This window comes from Caretta caretta, chromosome 3 (genome assembly GCF_965140235.1).
Source record: "Caretta caretta isolate rCarCar2 chromosome 3, rCarCar1.hap1, whole genome shotgun sequence".
NCBI lineage: Eukaryota > Metazoa > Chordata > Testudines > Cheloniidae > Caretta > Caretta caretta.
Window position 1 is genome coordinate 173,300,208 of NC_134208.1, and position 17,730 is coordinate 173,317,937.

Here is a 17,730-nt window from a genome sequence, read left to right on the forward strand (position 1 = left end):
AAAGCAAGAAGCTAAAATAAAAATTGAAGCAGACTTTCAAGAAAATGTTGAAGTTTGAATGTATTTGGGTACTTATTTTTTGTTCTTAACATTTGAAAAGCAGAAGCACTTCAATACTCTAAAGTAGCCTGTTTTTCTGACCCAGTCAGAAGCAAGGGAGAGGAAATCTCCAAACAAAGTGTATTCTTGTAAGCTTTCCAGTTCAGAGTGGGGGTTTAGGGCACAAAGGATGGTCTTGTTGTGGAGTTTCTACTGGGACTCAATAGATGTGAGTTCAGTTCCCAGCACTCCAGGCCCCATCTGCAAATTACAGATGATAATATTTCCATGTCTCGTATGGGTGCAGTGGGAATAAATCCATAGATACTTGGGAGGTGAGACATTCAGATATTGTAGTGGGCATATAAATAGGGTGACCATGCATCACATTTTGGCTGGGACAGTCCTTTTTTTTAAGCCCTGTCCCAGCCATCCCAACTTTTTTTTGGAACAAGGAGGCACTTGTCCCGTTTTCTCTTGCCAGCTTGATCAGTCAGCAAGAGCAAGTGGAACAAATGCCTACATTTGTAAAAAAAAAGTGGGGAGCAGCGGAATGTGGGAGCGGGAGGGTGAATGGCGACGGCAGTCCTGCGCAGCGGGGGCGGCAGGGCTTCGGTGGGGTGCAAGCAGGGCTTGAGTGAGCAGTGACCACCAGCCCCAGGCTTATGGGAGAGGGAGGCCAGGCAGTGCTTGGGTGAGCAGTGATGCCAGTCCCGCGCAGGGAGGGCGCAGGGCAGTGCTCAGGCAAGCAGCTCAGGCTAGCCCCCCAGGAGGTCCCATCTTTCCTTTGGGAAATACAGTCATTCTACATAGAAATATCTAACTTCTTAAGATTGAGGTCCAGTGGATAGGACACTGGACTGGGAGTCAGAAGACCTGGCATAAAAAGCTATTAGAACTTTGTGCAGGGTGGTGTGACAGGCAATAGAGGAGACAGCTGAATGCCCAACACGGTCAAAAGTTTGGGTGCTCAAATGTCCCCCTATTTCCAGATCACTCTTCCAAAGAGAATAATAAGCTGCAAACTGGAAAATTGGCACATGGAGTTGGAAAAGCATTGCACATGTTATCTGTAAAGGCCAATTCAACCTTTACCAGCAGTTCACATTTAGATCCAAGCACCCACGTTGAATCTCAGTTTGAACTCTTCACCTCCCCTTCAGCACGCTTCCCCACTAAATATAAACCAGGCTGCTGACATGACTGCAGCTGGCATTCACCTTTTCAGATGTTTTCTACACTGTCTTTGTTTTTGTTTACTATTTTTAATCAGGAGAAGTTCTGACTTAAACAGCAAAGCTGTATTGGAAATACACATGGAGGAAAAGTGAAAGAAACCATTCTGTTGACTAATGAACATAGCAGTCAGTGCTTGTAGCCCCTGAGATTCATGGAAAATAAATGACGGGATTAGCTCACACTCATTTGAGATGGCAATGTTACTTTGCAATAAGCAGGTTGATTATATCAGTCCTATAAATGTTAGAACCTACTCATCTCTAATCCTTATAAAAATAGTGGCAGATGGGACCTGAGAAACACCTTGGCACTGGAGTTCAGGGTGTTAAGTGAACTATTTAGAATTCAAGCTACTCCAAATATGCAGTCAGCTAGAGAAAGAACTCGCAGAACAACACTGCAGACAGACTGAGAGATTTTAGTTTAAAGATTGTGCGACTCCTTTGAGAAGCCGGCACTGCAAATCAGGCTGTGTACTGCAAATGTGGAGTTGCATAAAATTTTCAAAATTACAAGTCTGTTGACTCATCTAGGATTTCAAAGCAAATATAAATGAAGGCAGAAAAACGTATTAGCTATTGTGAAACAAGATCTTCAACCTAGCACTGTAAAATCTTCAGGTTCTCCATTAAAACAGAAGTGCAACAATAAGAAGCAATGATCTTTTCCTTCCTTTAAGGTAATAAGTGCTGATACTTGGGAGTATATGTTTTACAACAATTGGATTGCCTTGAAGATATACATAGATATCTGCTTTCTGTAGGGTATAGGTTGGCCATTTCCTCTGCAGTGGTCACTCTCTCTCAAGGTAAATTTGATGCTTCAGGGCATAATTCAGACATTAATTGTTGGGGGTTAGGAAGAAACTTTACCTAGGGGCAGGTGATCCCATATTTATTTACTGCAGAGTTCTTGCACCTTCCTCTGAAGCAGCTGGTACTGGCCAAATTGGTGACAAGATACTGAAGTTGATGGACCACTGGTCTGACCTGGTGTGGCAATTCCAAAATTCCTACAAACTATGGAATCATATTCTGTAGTTTTTGTTCTTCCTCATTCCCTGCTGTTTGTGCTCCACTTACTGTGTCACGTCTAACATGGGAACTGTAAATTAGAGCCCTGCAGCAGGACTAGGATCCTGCAGGTCCCACAGGACCTGCTGCCATAATAGCAGGAGTGGGTAAAATGTACTTTACTGCAGGCAGGATTGAGTGGGCAAAACAAACCCTGCCTGCGGTAACTTGAGGGAAAACATTAAATCTCTTGTAAGTTTGTCGTAAATAGAATTTCAGCAATGTAAAGAAAGTTTTCTTTTTCTTTTTATTAAATAAAGGTTTTAATAGTTAAATTTAAGTGAAGAATAAGAAAGTTTTTATGTCTATTATAACAGGAGTATTTTTACATGGTTTAAACAAGATTTGTTAAATTCTATTCGTGGTAAAAATTGTGTCTGAATTCCGTGTGTGTGTGTGTGTGTGTGTATATAAATATACAAACTGACCCCTTTTTTCGTTTGTTTTTGGGTTTTTAAGTAGCATGGGGGAATCTGTCTCTCTTGCAGGATGTGTGGGATCAAAGGCTTTTGTGGGTGGGAACGGGATGAGAGTGCCCGAAACAATGCGGGAAGAGGTGGGACTGGGTATTGCAAGGCGGGACAGGGGTGGGATTAAAAAAAATAGTGCCGCACAGGGCTCTCCTGTAAAATGTTTGGGGTTCGGATGATTATTTTTTTCAGGTCTTCTGTGAAGCGCTATAAAATGATGGCAAAGAACAGGAGTATGTCTGTGCAAATAATTCTTTGCCAAGCATATATGGGCATTCAGCCTGTTCACTTCATTGCCCGAGGAGGCCATCGAGACAAATACTGTGGCTGGGTTTTAAAAAGGGTCGGATCATTTTATGACCATTACCACCACTCGGAGGTAACTATACAGTATATAAGTCTCTAAGTCGCATGCTTCTGGGCATAAACAGGCTGCCTTCGAAAGCTTCAAAATTATTCCCACCCACTGCATAGCATTGTGCGGTCATTAATGTGCTTTGCAGAGCCCTCTCTGTGTCACATCAGGTATTGGGCACCACAGCTGGAGGCAGGATCTCAGACTAGACAGACCAATGAATAATCACATCTGGTATGGCAACCCTGTGTTCCTATAATCCCTTTGTTAATAACAAGATGGTAAAACAATTCAGGCAGAAATACAGAACATGTCAGATTCTGTTTACTTAAACTGCTGTTTTAGGTAATTGCTAGTAAACCAAGCCCTTGTGCTTTCCTCAGAAAAATTACAGCTTAGTAGTAAATTTATACTGCCTTCCACTCAAAACATGTCATCTGAAGCTCTAAACTAGTATCAACCAAGAGTTCTTGATTTGCCTGCAAGGGTATGAAAGCCAAGTACATCAATTCATGGGTTGGAGTACAAATGCTCTGTGTTTGTATTTGTATGCATAGGTTTTCCTCCCAATTATTTATGCACATTAATGGCCTGTTTTACTTAAATGGTACACAAAAGAATTGAAATGAAGAGTGAGAGCTTTCCCTCACAAACCAAAAATTTTAGTAACCTCCTTGCATATTAAGCTTCTGAGTAACTTGCAAAAGGGGATAATTGATAAAAACCATTGCATTTCGGAGACTGAAGTTTGATTAGCATTGTTTAGACCTGGACTGGTTCCTGCACTTGGAAGAGACTTTGGTGGCTTGAAATGCACAGCCTAAAGATCCCAGTCTCCTGAAAGGGGGAGGAAAGTCTCCGCGTAATTAAGTCTTATGCCAATCTGCAGAAATAATGGACAACAGCCACTTGGACACAAATATGAAATCTGGCAGAGAGAGAAGGTGATTATACATCCACATCTAATCAACTGGGCCTCAGTTTAACATGACGCATACTTGCAAACAAAAAATAATTACATTTGGGTTTCTCTGTCTATGCCAAGAGAAAAACAGCGAAGATTTTTTGCTCTGTTGACTAAAATCTTAGTAAGTGTGATACTGGTTAAAGTTCAATTGCCAAGAATGAATAGTAATGGGTTGAAAAGTGGCAGCAAATGTTTTATCTGATGGGCACTATATAACCAGATTTTAAAATACAAAATAATATTGAATGTTGCTGGGGCACCAAAATGGGGAGAATTGAGAAAAATGATTATTAGATCATTCTAGGGGTAAGGGGGAAAAGGCTTAGCTTTATTACATTGCCTAAATGTTTGCAATGAAACCCAAAACCACACAGAACTTGCCTGGGTTCAGGTTTCATTGCAAACTTGAAACTCAGCTCTGGGGAAAACTTTGCAAATATTTGCAAAACTATTGAGTCAACCTGAGCCCTGCCTCAACCAAACCAGAGTTATACTTTACAGTCGAAAGTGCCATGGGAAATGTGCAGTTTCAGGTCAAAACCAAGTGAAATGGGGAGAATTTGACAGTTTCACTTTGAATTGCGGGGACTGTTTGAACCAAAACTCAGAGGTTTCATGAATACAAGCAGACCAAAATTGATGGCAGTGTAAAGCATATACAGAGCAACGGAAAGAAACCATCACATTTAGTATCTTATCTACTTAATCGGTTTAATATCTGCTTCTATCTCACTATGTCACTTCTAGACTAAGAGTTACATTCACCCCTGGTTTAATTCAGCTTTCATGGGACCTTAGGTGGTGGAAAAGTCTGCCTGGTGGTAAGATAGGGCTGCAAGTTGGAGAGTCACCCCACAAGTTGCCAGTAATGCCCCTTACCATAATATCTGAGCGTGTCACAATCCTAATGTATTTATCCTCACAATACCCCTGTCATGTAGTGAAATGTATTATCAATATTACAGATGGGATACTGAGGCATAGAAAATCTGCCTGGTAGTGAGGTAGGGCTGCAAATTGGATGGTTATCCCACAGATGGCCAGCAATGCCTGAAACATAAGCAATACTGGCTATGAGGAGTACGTGGCCAGGGATCTGGGGAAGTTCAGGGATTCAGCACATCTCATTAGAAAGTTGCACCAGCAGGGCTCTTATCACCCCACTTCCCAGGAGAAACTAAGACTATGTCTTTACTGGGGAAAAAAGGCTTGTTTTTTATGTAGCGATAGCTAACTCAAGATAGATCTCACTCCAAAACCCTAGTGGAGACATGGCACAGACAGTCATTATCTCAGCGTAGCTAGCTGAGATAAATCCCAGGTTTGGGTATAGATTTGACCTGAACTAGCTACATCAAGATACAAATAAAAAGAGTTATTAGTTAAAACTAAGGAGACAGTGGGCCAGAGAGAGCAAGTGTGCACAAGCACGAGAATGACTCTATATCCTGTGGATAGAGCACCTGCCTGGGAGGTGGGAGACGCAGGGTCCAGTCCCTCTGCTCCAATGACTATTTATCCACAGTGGAACAGTTTCAATGGGAGAGAGTGAGGGAGCCCCACATCAGAATATTCCAGACTCATACTCATCTGAGAGATGGCAGAGACCTGTTCAAATCCCTTCCTCTCATCGGGTGAAGGGGGCACTTGAACCCAGGATCTCTCAAATCCCAGGTAAGTACCCTAACCACTGGGCTAAAAGTTCTGAGGGAGATGGTCCTCCTGCTCTCCCATACCCAATGACTATCTGATTTGTGTGAACTAGCCTGGGGTGGGGAGTGGTCCAATAGGAATGCTCTAAGCACACCTGATGGATCAGACTGCACATGCAAGTTAGGATTATGGTTGCAATCACTCTGGAGCTTAGCTATAGGATGACCAGATAGCAAGTATGAAAAATCGGGACCCCTTCCCCCCCCCCCCCCCCGGGATAGGGCGGAGGAGGATAGTTGCATATATAAGGGAAAGTTCCTAATATCAGGATGGTCCCAATAATATCAGGACATCTGGTCACTCTACTTAGCCAGGAGATATGCACCCAGATGCTTAGAGTGAGGCAGCAGTGTGTATGCCCAGAGGCACAAATTAGATGCTGAGGGAACTTTTAACTGAAAAAATTTAGAAGCTGAGTGAGTTTAGGTGCCTATAGGATTCAGTGAGAGTTTTGTGAGTAGCTATGGAGTCTAAAACTGGGACTTAGGTGCCTCAACCCACACTTAGGTGCCTAAATCTGGGGCTTAAGCACCTAAGTACCTTTGTGAATCTAGACCTTAATCCTTGCAACACTGAGCAAAGAAATACCTAAACACCTTTAAAAATCTGAGCCTATTTCTCCTACTGCCTTGACCAACTCATTTAGCTGTTCTTTAGTCTGTCCCAAAGAACAGCTGGTAGCTGTGCTCTGCATGGCTTGTTTTCTATTGGCTGACCAATGGTTTATGGTAGTGGTCTTTTACTAGGAAGAAACCTCCGCCTAATTTGGCCTCCCTCCTTATGCTGTGCAGGATATGAGTCAGTCCCACAGAAGTCACTTGGACTAAATGGGAGTTACTATTATCCTTAAGGGGGATAATTCAGGACCTACTCAACACGACAGTCTTTTCATTGACTTCAGTGGGGTTTGGATCAGGCCCTATTTTAAAAGCATTCGCTTTATAATACTGATATGAGCACAATGGAATCAACAAATATTTATGGCCCATTTGGGGTGATTCTGTTGGAAAATATTTTTCCAGAAGTTTCAAGAAACCTGTTCAACTTTTTTCTATACTTCTAATGTTCTCCAAAGCCCAAATTTCTCCTGGTTCTGCCATCTCCTATTGAATACATTTAACAGCATGTCAGAGAGAGAGAGACTGCCTTGAAATAAATAACTCTTCCTTGAGATGAGGGACACTTGGCTGCCCTGCCTAGTTCAAGAGCAGAGTTCAACTGAACAAACTATTTGAGTGTTATAAGATAAAGGCTAAATGTAAACAGTGTCCAAAAGGAGCCAAAGTCCTAATGTAAAAAGTTCATTTGTGTTTTAATGAACCGGTTCAGTAAGCAAGAGGACTGGAAAATTCAGAACTCATCCAATAAGCTCACAGTTGAACTGGGGGCTGTTAGCAACTAATCTCATGAGGACTAGCCTGACGGTATCAGTAAACGTAAGGAAATGAATATGATCTGTGTGTGCATTCCCTGCTCACCAGCCAAGTTCATTTCAGAAGCTTGTGGTACAGAGTTGTTCTCTTTGCTGTTGTTTGCTGCGAATGAGTAAGTCACAGCCGTCATTGAATATCACCAGAATTGTGTATATTTCGGGTACACAGAATATTATAATTGAAAGATGACTAGCATCTCACTTTAAGAGACAACAAATATATGAAAGTCCATTATATTCTAATACAGTATCTATAAACACACCAGTTACACACCAGAGCTATTGGATGCACAGGAAGAGGAACAAAATATATGAAGATAAAAAGTAAACATTGCATTTGGAATGACCTTTCTAATGTGCTCTCTCTCAGCTCTGTAGGCCATCAGCCAAGGCCGACATAACTTTTCTGGCAGCAAGCAGGTAGGAAAAAAATCAAAATCCATTTTTTTCCTTTCTTAAGGAATTCCTTAAGGGCACTATGGAAACAATTCTCACTGGCCTGTCTACCACAGTTAAGAGTCACCTAGCATCCCTGGCTGCCAGCTATTATAACACTAAGCATAGAGAATGAATATGTCCCTTTTCTGCCGTGATGTTCAAGGATGTCCCTGAATTCACCTCAAAATATTTCCTCTCTACTCTCCATCCCCCACCGCCCCATACCAAATACTGGAATACTTAAAGTGGAAAGAAATGTCAAGAGACACTACCAAGGTTGGTGTGCCCAAAATATGACTACTGTGCATTTTTTTTCTCGTTTCTGTTTTCCAAGCCCATAGAGGATTGGTGTGTTGTTTGCATCTTCAATACTCTTTATTTTCCAGGAATAAAAGATTAGTACCAGCAAGAGAGCACAAATAAGCAACAAAACACTGTGTGAATGGGATGAAGATACATATATGTTGGTAAGGAAATAATTTTGGCTCATAGCTGCCAAGAAATAACAAAAAATGAAAAATTCTGGAATTAAACTGGGGGGGGTATTCAAATGAATTTTGAGGGGAAATGCTTTTTTTCTTCATCACAAATAGCCCACTGGCAATATTTCAAGCCTATTGGTAAACTTTTCAAGTATCACTTGAATAAAGAAAAGCAGATTTAAAGCCAGTATTTTGATCATTTTGATCCTGCCAATCTGCTTTTTGTTCTAGATGTCCCTATATCTATGAACATCATCCTTAATTTCTAGCTTACCTTGCAAAAATTCAACTAATTTATTTTACTTTGAAAATATCATTTCCATTTTTGGAGACTAGAATACCAAAAAACTGTAATGCCATACATGGCCTTGCTCTTGCAAACATGTGGGTAACTTTACTCACACAACTCAAGTCAAAGTTTGCATGATCAGGGTCATGCTGACTGTTTCCAATGGTAAAACACAAAGGGACAGACTGTGACCTTCTTATTCACAGTGATGAGCTCTTACTCACAGGAACTGCCTCATTCATTTCAGTGCTGTCAGCCAAGTTCCTAGTGGACAGGTGTCCACATTACAGAAAACCCTACCACAGCTGGGAATGGTTGTCACTTTTCTTGTAAGACTCATCAGAAAGGCCAAGATCTGAACAGGGGTCCAAAGCATCCACAGAGGATGTAGGAGCAATTGGGCCTTTGTGAGTAACTTCCCGTTAACACTGTAGGTATAGCAACATTGCAATCAGAGGTGTGACTGCAGCTGTTGTAGACATACCCAAGCTAGCTTTGATCTAGCTAGCTCAAACAACAATAGCGGTGAAACCTCAGCAGCACAGGGTAGCCACTCAAGTACATATCCAGGATCCTGGGTGGACTTGTATCGTTAAAGTCTCGTTGACATCCATTCCAAATAAATACATCACAATCAACTTCACTACCATAATTTTAATTACTTTTTAGTGTTTCACATACATATACAAAAATCTAAAATGATTTGCAGTGCTAGATGGGATAGATCATACCCTTACAAACTGTGAAAGTGCCTATATGTGGTTATTTGTTATATTGTATATCTTCTCTAGAATGCAGGAATGATTCTGTAAAGTATGTTGGTATTGTCCAGCACTCTTTCACAGATTAGGAAATTTTAGGCCTCAAACTAACAAAACAGGTAGGCCCAGTGGCTTCAGTGGGTTTCAACAACCGAGATTTCACAACAAATGCTTAGGTTTCTTACCAATAACCTTGCAAATTAGACAGACATATTGGTTTGGTAACAATAACAAAGTGAGAGACATAACTTCAAAGCAGATTAGAGTTGCAGAACTGATTGCACTAACAAGCAAACTGGATCAGGTGTGTCCCATTAATCTTCAGATTCATCAGCTGTCTGTTCTCAGCCACAGGAATCAACTAAATGGTGATGCACTTCCAATAAATCATCTGCAGAGTGAATAAAGCAGCAAGATTTTCACTTTATACAAGCCGTTCATTTAATGAAGTGCCTTCAAATTCCTTCCAAAAAAGCAATTTTTGCACTCCCCCTTTTATAAACATAAAGGGCTAAATGACTAATTGTGTTGGATTATTTCCACATGCACCAAAATATTGTTGTGCACTAGTTCTACTTTGCAGTCATGGATAACATTTTTCTAAACTATGAAGTTCTGGACGGAACATATTTAAAAACTTCTCTGTGTTGAAACTGTGTCCCGCTGCACTGCAGTGAAATGAGTTGCAACTGTAGTGTGGCCTTTCACAGGCATGATTTCATAACATTGGCTGCTCACTACTTTTATTATTCTTGAAACGTATCTCTAGATGTGATAGGGACTTATCTTCAAAATGCCTGAAAAGCTGCATCTTAATAAATGCCTCACACTGGTGTGGCAGACCTAGGTACTACAGTTTTCTAGATTTATTTTGAAAATGCTTTTCCCTTGTTGATATTGGCCCATTTCTTACCTTCAGGTAATTTATTTGCCCTTTGTTGTTTATGTTTCCACCATAAGGGCTTCTTTCGTTTTCCAAATTACAAAGCAGAAGGACTTTTGGGCCCTGACTCTACAAACACCTATACATGTGAGTAACTCAAGAAAAAGAAAGAAAGAAAGAAAGAAAGAAAGAAAGAAAACTACTTTATACAGACTACTATTTAGGAGAGAAGATCACTAATTTGAAGGTGGGGGAAAGAAAGGAAGGAAAATTCTTTCCATTCTGTCCCACTAAAAAATATATCTACTGCAATGTTTCAGTGGGAGCTAACAGTGTGTCCAGAATTTTCCCTTAAAAGCCTATTAATTGCTTTCAAATATTGGCATCTGCATACTGATGAAAATTATAATATAAAATATAATATAATCTATAAATATAACACTAGGATTTATAGGCCAGTTTTGTAGGTATAAACCCAATCCCTTTCTTTGCCAGAAAAACCACACACAGAAAAAACAAGATAAACCAGCTCTAATCTGCACCTAGTAGCAGCTTCTGAAAACCACATTGTGCTTAAACTATTTGTAATAAGCCAGGTACATCTCAGAATCTGCTGATCCCATTTAGATCTCAAGGTCGATTTGTATCAAAATATCTGCTGCATACCAATAATATATACATCCTGGGAGACAAGTTCACAGAAATATTTTTCTTTTTCAAACTGAATATTAGATGGATAACATGTTAACTATGCCCCACTGCGTTGGTATTATCAGAAACCTGTTCACTGTTTATTTCACCGTAACCACAGTGGTGTACACATGGCTGTGTGGTTACTGGAGCTGCTGCTAAAGACTCAGAATGAAGCAGTTGAAGTCTATAAAGCGGAAGAAATGTGTGTTGTGCGTTCAAAATCTTTCATGGCAGCATTTTCTTTTTATCAAGAAAAAAGAAAAAGCCTGTAAGACCAATCCTGAGATCCCTGAGGAAGCAAAGTTCAGAGTGACGTCAATGGGGACTGGTATATGCGACTGAAAATAGTCTAAATACCAGAGTAGAAGGGGGAAAGCCTCCAAGCTTCAGAATGTGTTGATAATTGTATAAGTATTAAAGATGAAGAAAAGCCTGGATACCAAACTTCTGAGGGTCAGATTTTATATCCTGACTTGAGTTGAATAGCACCTCATGTCATTAGTATTTCCATTTAAATCAAGGGGATTACCTGTAGAGTAAGGCATTGCTTATTCTGAGGAAGGGTATCTCAATCTGGCCCTTAGGAGATTTCATCCATATACTTTAGACAGGAACAGGAACTCTCATATCACGAAGACAGTTTGGCAAAGGATAACTGGGTGGAAAACTAATCAATAAAATGGATTAATAGAAAGAGCTGCCTGCTAAGGTTTTGGCGCATATGTAATAATTAATTAAGCCCTACTACTGTATTTCTATTCACTGCACTCTGTGGGAGTTTTGCCTGGGAAGAGACTTAGCACTATATTTTAAGATGCAAAGCACTATTACAGGGCCAGATCCTCAGCTGTTTAACTATGCCATTTTATGCCATCTGAGGATTTGGCCCTTTATATGGCCCTCAATTATTATAGTTATCTAAAAACATATCATTAACCTTTCTAAGGCTTGTGGCGGGGGGGGGGGGGGGCTGGAGGCAGCTGTGTTGCTGGTTTTGTTAGAGCAACTCTTTACAATGACAATTCACTACTGTTGGCAGTTTATGTGGTCTGCTTTTGCTTAGTCTAGGTTTGAGACTACAGGTAGTTTCAGACTTTTCTATCAGCCTGTTTTGTGAAAGCGACTGTGTCACTTTCACAGATTGACACACACACCGTTTATGACTATGAAAGCAAAGATCCATTTCCCCAGCATGTGACAGACTAGAGTCAACATGATCCCCAACTCAGCAGTAGGCAAAAGCCTATCTGAAGAAATGATTAAAGTCACTTCATGGTTTCCTGCAGCTGTCATACGAGCAGACTCACCCTGTAGTCAGCTGGGCAACTGTCTTTTTTTCTGAGGTCTACAGATAGCAGCTTTCTCTTGAAGCGTATTTGCCGCCTGTATACCAGACACATCAGGCATCTTTGCCATCTCAACAGTGTCAGCTCAAATGACTTCCTAAGCAGTACCTTTTCTGCCAGCTCTAAAAGATTGATGTGTTTGCTCATCCAAACTTACTAAACTAGCTAATTCTGGCAGTGAGTCAGGAAACACACTAGATTTCTTTAATAGCTTCTTCCATCTGAAATCATGTGATGAACAGGCATTAGGCTTGCACAAATCTGTCTGTGTTCACTGGAAAGAAATAACTGTTTCTAGAGTAACACTAATGGGATCCACAGTGACATGTAGCCCATGAACAGCACTATACTGACCTGTCAACTATTCTTTATGTTTGCTTATCAGAGTCCATTCCGTTCTTGTGCTTCCCTTAAATCATACAAACCACAGATGTTAGAGGAGGAGAGGGAGATAGACAGTGACCCCAAAAGGAGCAAATTATCCTTCCACTTTCTATAGATTTGCAGAGGTCTACAAAAACAGATAGTGAGATAAGAGAAGTAATGTGTGTAAACAAAAAATGGGAGGGCCTATGAAGGAGTGACTATGCTCCAGCAAACTGCCACTCATTGCAGATGCACCGCCATAACATCAATTTACACAGAATAGAAAACCCCCTGCTTAGACACAAAGGTCCTTTATTCCATAGAACACTATAGAGGATTGTTAATGCATTTTGGAGTCCATAATCTCAACAATTATAGCTGAATACCCAGCCTTTCTTCCTGCCACACAGTACTGTGCTTTGCCCGAGCAATGGGTGAGATTATTTCACTGTATGCCCTATTGAGATAGGTAGGTGGCATACAGTCCACAGATGGAAAATGTGAGAATGTGGTCTGGCTTACTTAAAATATAAGCACTGAAAAATTCAGTTGTTTTATTAGAAGTTCATTTAAATTTCCCCTTTTGCAAGTCTCTTTCTCTTTCTTTGCCCTGCCTCCATAATATTCCCTGGCTCCTCCTCCCTATGACAGGTTCCTAGCAACCTGCAAACGCCCACTGCTCCCCTCACGCTCCACCCTTTGAGTTTCCTAACATCTGCACAAATCACTCAGACTTTGACATTAAGTTTCAGGGCCCATCAGCTTTGGCAGCCTTTCAGCAGAGATTGCATTCCAGGCGGAATATAAATATTGCATGCCAGACCACATAAATTTCCATTCAGAATAACACTAGGCCACCATAGAGAGGCCGCTCCAGCTGGCTGCACTACCATTTTAGTAGCAGGGGTACGTGTGTATGGGTGAAGCGGGAAGGCCATGCCAACCAACACTGAAACTAAAAGAAAGGTTGGTTCAGATCAAGAATAGGACAGAGGTTCAGACCAGTTCCTATTCTGGTCCCACGTTTAAACAAGGATCATGTTTCACTTGCTGTACTGTTAGCTCTATACAGGTGCACCAACACCAATGACAAGCCACAAAAATTGCATGGAATCTAGCAACATTTTCTCAACTAAGTTCTTCAGTCAAGTGAGTTTCATAGCAATGGGACCAAAGGAGTTTTATTAACAAGCGTATTTTGAGTACCTCGGGGCTACTGAAAGAACCATGCTAGCAATGACTTTGCTGCTGCAGTTATTACCTCGCAAAGGATTTCCTTGTTTGCATTGGCTGAAAATGTGCAGCCACGTCATCAGCTGGTGTAAATGACCACAGCTCCAGCGTACAACCATGTTATAGACCCGTTTTAACCTGTGTAGGGGTGATAATAATGTTTTAAGCCCGTGTCTTGACAAAGAGTTGTGTGCAACACTGTCCTTTTGGAAATGCAGATCAGCTCTAATATTACTGTGCCCATGTTATGGGACCTGATTACTTCTTACTTGTTCTCTAGTTTTGAGTGCTCTTTGGACTCCTGCTGTCATGATTCTGGGCAGAAGGAACTCAAGATCCCTTCAGTTATTTATCAGTGAAATTCTAGATGAAAATAAATCAAAAAAGGCCTCAAAGGTTAATAGTGTTATGTTGAGGATTGGGTGAAGCCTCATGGAAACTGGTGGGTATGACAGCTACCCTTCCTATATGAAGCAGTTAAGATTCTTTTGGAGCAAGTTAGCTAAAACAATAGGAGCCACTGCCCAAAACTCAGGCAACATGCAAGGCCAGTCAGGAGCTGAGCTATGGGGGGAGAGGGGTTTCACTGGGGGCTGAATACAAACACAGAGGGCTGGGTATTGTTTCAGTGTTACTATTGATAGAGAATAGACACAGCCAGAAACACCAACTAAGCAGACCAAGATGGCAACAGAAAGCCAAAGGCATAGAGGTTAACAGTATTTGGCATCATATACAACATGGTTTTACAAAAGGTAGATCATACCAGACCAACTTGATCTCTTTTTTTAAGAAGATAACAGATTTTTTAGACAAAAGAAATGCAGTAGACCTAATCTACCTGGATTTCAGTAAGGCATTTGATATAGTTCCACATGGGAAATTATTAGTTAAATTGGAGAAGATGGGGATTAATATGAGACTTGAGAGGTGGATAAGGAACTGGTTAAAGGATAGACTACAACAGATCATACTGAAGGGTAAATAGTCAGGCTGGAGGGAGGTAACTAGTGGAGTTCCTCAGGGATCGGTCTTGGGACCAATCTTATTTAACATTGTTATTACTGACCTTGGCATAAAAAGTGGGCATGGGTTAATAAACTCTGCAGATGATACAAAGTTGGGAGCTATTGCCAATACAGAGGAGGACCGGAATATCATACAAGAAAATCTGGATGACCTTGAAAACTGGATTAATAGAAATTGGATTCAATTTAATAGTGCAAAGTCTTGCACTTGGGCACTAACAACAAGAGTTTTTTGCTATAAAAAAGGGATTTATTCCTAGTCATTCCAAATTCTGTGGTGCTTTTTATAAATGTGTTAACCACAAATTCCAACTCAAATAATTGCATTCTGGTTACCTAAATTTCCCCTTCAGTTTCTCTTAGGAAAGTTATTCTTCATACCTATTCTAAACTGTTGTATAGGGCTTCTCTACACAGTAGAAAACAGTCACCAGAGGATATGAAATAATCTCTGCATACAGCAGAGCTGGTTGAAAATCAGAATTTTCATTCTGCAGGAAACACTGCTATTTCAACATTTGTTTTCATCCCAAACTGGGACAAGAAGTCAAAAATTTCAAATTTTTTCATGGAATGGAAAGTTCTGAAAAATTTCAATTCAGAAATGTTTAAACATTTGGTTTTGCCTAAGCTGCCTCAGTGCCTGATGAGAGTTGTAGATCAGGTGCTTCATACCCCATTCTCCTCTCAGGGCTGAGCTCCCCAACCAGATTATATTTCCCACGATACGTTTGAGTTATGGGACTCCTATGAGGCATTATGGAAGTTCAGCCAGAGACCATACCACAGTGCATCCTGAGAAGCCATGGCACCTGCACTCCAAGTCCCATGAGGCACTGCAGCAGCTCAGGCAGACACAGATTAGTGTCATACTGACTCAGAATGAAACGTTTTGATTTGGTTCAACACACCACCATGTTTCATTCTGAGACAATATGGTTCAAAATGAAATATTTCATTTAGATTTTATCAATGGAAATTTGAAAAATATCAGCAAAATCAAATTTTCCTATGGAAAATGTTCACTTTGTGGAAACTGCATTTTCCATCAAAAAGTGGACTATTCCTGACCAGCTCTAGTGTATAGTTAGAATATCAGTTTGATAAGGGCCTAGTGCTGTGTGATACTGAGCGGCAGAGCCAGATTAATCCATCAGTGGGCGCTCGGCAAAATACACTTACGGACTCATGAACAACACCAAAGAGACATACAGTATATTCACTGCAGCTTAGCTGCCATGCTGTGGATCTGCCCGATGGGCTGCACATCCCAATGCTGCTCAGGGCCCTACTCATCATGATGGGAGTCACAACACACCCACTCAAATTTGGCCCAGGGGCCCCCCTCCATCATGACATGGGTGGGGAGTGGCCAGGCCAAATCTGAATGAGTGACATTGCACCTCCCCATCATGGTGAGCAGTGCCACAAGAAGCAGCAAGAGGCACAGCCAGTCCTGGCAGTTCCACAGCATGCCCAGCCCAGCCACGGTGAGTATACTGTGCAGCTGTTTGTTTGCCTATGTATTAATCTGGCCCAGCTGTAGTTTACAATGGCTTCAGAGGAAACTGAGGGCACTTAGAACCAAGATACTTTGAGATGAGAGGCCCCATATAAATACAATATTGTCATCTGTCAGTGCTGTCAAACATCCTAGCTGTTTTTGGTAGTGAATGGGACCTGGATAACTGACGGGGGTTCATTCTGGGTAAGACCAAAGCAATAGTAGTACATTCAGAGAAACAGTCAGAAGAGAAGGCAAGGATTAGGTCTGTCCCTTGAACTGAGGATGAATGCTTGCCATTTGTCACTCGAATTCACAATTCCATTTAGGGATGTGGTTGAATCCCCAGCTGCAGTTAGATTATCAGAGAGCAACAGTACCCACGAGTTTTCCAAAATTTAATTGTGTAAGTCATACAGTCTAGCCTTAAATAAATAAAATTAATCATGAGATTAAAATAATAAATAGGACAAGTGAGTTCCATTACCTTAAACGTAGAGTCTCTGATGCCTGGTGGAAAACAAGGCAAAATATTCTATTTCAAAATAATTCCGCTGATGCGTCATATTTTATGTCGTTCTCTTTCTTGCTTCATTAGACATGTGGATGAAAATAAGAACTTTGATTCTTAAGCATGAATATCTTCCCTTTTTGCTACCCTTCCACCAACATTACACCCCTCTCTGACACTCCAATAATCACCAGAGTAGCCAGTTTCGATTACACGAACACAAACATTATGACTTTGGGTGGGGAATAAACAATTTTAGCAGACGAACCCTGAAGAAACAAAGATCCTGTTTTCTTGCAACAGTCATTAGTAATAAAGTAAAGGGGGTGACAAATGCAGGAACATATTGCATTGATTATAAGCAAAATTCTTTCTAAATCAAATGTTTTGCAGTTTTCTATGAGCTTGCAGCAGCTCTCTCTGACTCCAGTTTTAACTTGTACAAAGTGTCCACATTTTACTGACACTACACAGATTCTGCCTGGTGTCACTGTAGTGTAAAGAGTAGAAAATACAACATATTATCAGCCAGAGTGCCTAGAGATCTTGCACATGGAGGGGCTTGTTCTAGGGAAGAATTACTACCACCATCTTCCTTTGCAGTTTACACCAGGAAGGCAGAGTGGCCCAGCTTTGAATTACACAGGAGCACCATATAAGCTCCCAGGGCAAAAAATGTCAAGGGGAGGTACCAAATCAGTGTTCTCCTTACCTGCATTCATCATATCCCCTTCCTGACCACTTCATCAGCTTCATTGACTTCCTATGGCCCCACAGCTGCAAACCCATGCCCTCCTGGATTTTCCACTGCCATTGCCCTCTGCCACAGTCCATACCTACAAAAGTCAGGGTATCCCCAGATGTGAATCTGTATCTGTAAACTATCACCCACAATCATCCCACACACA

The 17,730-nt window shown here is 41.0% G+C and overlaps 2 long non-coding RNA genes across 3 annotated transcripts in view; one reads left to right on the plus strand and one right to left on the minus strand.

Moving 5' to 3' along the window:
* The first annotated feature begins 1,741 nt into the window (after window positions 1-1,741).
* The window catches only part of LOC125634939 (uncharacterized), a 35,523-nt gene continuing 19,534 nt past the window's right edge, over window positions 1,742-17,730 (plus strand). Inside the window, exons 1-3 of the long non-coding RNA XR_007356089.2 lie at window positions 1,742-1,957; window positions 8,113-8,193; window positions 10,219-10,288. This is a non-coding gene — a long non-coding RNA (uncharacterized LOC125634939). The remainder of the gene's footprint in view (window positions 1,958-8,112; window positions 8,194-10,218; window positions 10,289-17,730) is intronic.
* The window catches only part of LOC125634938 (uncharacterized), a 39,660-nt gene continuing 31,066 nt past the window's right edge, over window positions 9,137-17,730 (minus strand). The window contains exons 3-6 of one of the 2 annotated variants that reach the window (XR_012667478.1): window positions 17,535-17,658; window positions 16,799-16,900; window positions 13,808-13,917; window positions 9,137-9,649 (exon numbers count right to left, since the gene is read on the minus strand). This is a non-coding gene — a long non-coding RNA (uncharacterized LOC125634938). The remainder of the gene's footprint in view (window positions 9,650-13,807; window positions 13,918-16,798; window positions 16,901-17,534; window positions 17,659-17,730) is intronic. The other variant, XR_007356087.2, reaches the window with a different exon arrangement.